Here is a 2,705-nt window from a genome sequence, read left to right on the forward strand (position 1 = left end):
GTTAAAAGTTTGGCTTTTAAAGAGCCTGCTTCTCTTCCCAGCCTTCGGTGCAGAGCCTCAAATTCCCCTTCCCGCTGCCACAGAAGTTAGAGGGGTGATAGCTTCTGATGTAATATATATAAGATATATATATATATTTTTTTAATTTAGTGTGTGTGTGTGTGTGTGTGTGTGTGTGTGTGTGTGAAGTAGATCTGGCGATGAGAAACTATCACTATCATTTTTCCCTTGTGAACCACATATCAGTTTCACACTTATCATGGAAAACAGATTAGGACATCAGTAAAACTTAATCTGATTTTATTTTACTGAGAAAAAAGATCTAAATAGAAGCTAAAGAAAACTGTGTTACATTCTTACAGTCCTTACTCAGCTGTGCAACTTTTTAAAAGAGAGCTGAATGACATTTTTCAGAAATGTCCAGATAATTTATTCTTCAAAAAATACTTTTTGGTCCTGCAAAACTATCAATGGATTTGAGATAAATCCATGTAATACTTTGACTGTAAAAAAAGATTTAAGGGGATTGAGAAATCCCCTTAAGGGGCAGGGGACTGGGAATCTCTTTCATTTGAGATTTTTTAAAAATGAAACCCTTTCAGTTTTCCATTTCAGAATGTACTTACATTTATAATAATTAAGAAGGGGAGCAAAACCTGAACACTAAGTATTTTTCATTGCCAGTCAATATATGGCAAATAACAGAATGAACTTTTTCATTATTAAGAAAAAAAAATGTAATCTATGCCAGATACATTTTTTCCAGATTTTTCAGTTCAGCTAGGAAACCCTAAATTCTTTCACAGCTTTGCTCAGGACTTCTCAGAGTGTGATTCCAGCTAAATGTTCTGTGTGCGATGACTAAACTAAAGCAAATAAACTCTTTTTTCCCTAATTAAGAACATCCACATTCCAGGTAAATGCACTTTAACATATGCACATTGATTTCACAACTTTCTTTATATTGTCGTAACTTTCCCAAGCATCCTCTTGCACAGGGGTGGCCAGGCTGTGGTACATGTACCTCAAGTGGCATGGGTAGCCTCTGTAGTGAATCAGGAAGTAAACAAACAGCAGGGTGGCAAATAGAGCAGGAAGCAGAGCAGCAGCTTGGTCAGGGAGCATAGGACAGGAAGCAGCAAGCAGAGCTGCCGGGGATTGGAGTTGTACATAGGTCGGGAGCAGGGCTAATTTGTGGCATGTCTGCCAAAAAGGTTGCCCACCACGTGGTCTTGTAGATAAACCTTTAGAAATTCATTAACTGAGAACTAGAGCAGAATTATACAAATAGTTCAGATAACATACTATCAAAAATAGGTTTTACTTCTATCTATTCCTTCTCAAAGGAGTAAATGATTACAGAAGATGTAAGCTTTGTTGGCAGTCTGTGGGCAGGACAGAGCAGGGCATGGCTCAACAGGACAGTCTTGTAACATATAGAGAAACCTTTTCAAAACTGACCTTCCCAGACTGACCCTTCCTTGGCATTTTATCTGTTCACTTTCTAAAGGGTGAACTTATCTGCTCACACCATGTTGTGAAACTGAGAAAACTGACATGATGCATTGCATTTCTTTCTTTCAAATGAAAGCCAGATAATCCAGTTACTTTATAAAACTTTGTATATGGTACCATAATTGTCCCTACATCTCTCACTAAGATATTTCCATTTCTACCCTCCTGTAAGGTGGCATGATTGCTGGGTCTTAGATTGTAGCCTTTCCCTAAAATGGGGCTGGGGTTCCCCCAGGTACCAGCCAGAAAACTGGCAGTATCACAGTTCCTCCCCATTGCTCAGATCTATATTTATTAAGGGCTAGATCCACAAAGAAAACTGAGATACCCAAGTCCACTGTATTTCCCACTTCAGTGGCGTGTACCAGAAATGGACAATTTCAAAATCCTCAAGTTAGGTGCTGCCTAACCATGGAAATGCCTCCAATCCAGAGCCACCAAAGCACCCCAGAATTAATAGTGCTAAGCAGTTTTTGGAACACAAGGGTTCAATTAGTCTCTTCCTGTAGAGTTTCATACCCTGATTGCCCATGTCTCTGAAGGGTCATAATTCTAACCAGCAGCCTACAGGTTTTTGAAACAACAGGTGTTGAGCCACCTACCTGCAAAAGATTATTCACAGCTGTGAAGCCAGAGTGCAGCAAAGTACCTCTCTGCAGTCCAGAGGGAGGTACTTAAGCCCTATAGAGAGCATAAAGAAAGACAAACCACTCTTCTCTAAGACATATGCTATTGGTTAGCATCAGCAGCCAATCAGACTGGCTTTTGTAAGTCCCCATTTTAGTGGCCTACTCTTCCCATGAATTGTTGATGAAGACCAAACACTAACTCAAAACCTAGACATCACTACAGTTGCAGCATTTGAAACCCTCTACTTCCTTCTGTGGCTATAGCCTTAATCTGTTTTATCCTTTCTCATGCAGCAGCTTTCTCCCTTTCTATGTCTGCCCAAGTGGCCTGCAAACGACTGAACAGAATCTACACTATTCCTCTTTCACTTGACTGATATGAGGAAGTATCATGGGGGGCAGGTCCAGCTGGAGTCACTGCAAGGCATTAGAAGGACTGCCATAGCACAGTAAGATCTGTAGTTGTTGTGTCTTATTGTTTTCCTTGTACTGTCCCTTTAAGGCCAAAGCCCTCACGTTCATCACTGTAGGGTTCAGATGCTTTGTGGCAGTTTTGCAGCA

The 2,705-nt window shown here is 40.3% G+C and overlaps 1 protein-coding gene across 1 annotated transcript in view; it reads right to left on the reverse strand.

The window, feature by feature from the left end:
• The window catches only part of LOC109303360 (interleukin-5 receptor subunit alpha-like), a 102,733-nt gene extending 100,270 nt beyond the window's left edge, over positions 1–2,463 (reverse strand). The window contains exon 1 of the mRNA XM_019525564.1: positions 2,118–2,463. The gene's annotated coding sequence lies outside the window, so the exon portion shown is untranslated. The remainder of the gene's footprint in view (positions 1–2,117) is intronic.
• Positions 2,464–2,705: the final 242 nt, after the last annotated feature.

The sequence above is a fragment of the Gavialis gangeticus genome, unplaced genomic scaffold (genome assembly GCF_001723915.1).
Source record: "Gavialis gangeticus isolate Ggan-Ray unplaced genomic scaffold, GavGan_comp1, whole genome shotgun sequence".
NCBI lineage: Eukaryota > Metazoa > Chordata > Crocodylia > Gavialidae > Gavialis > Gavialis gangeticus.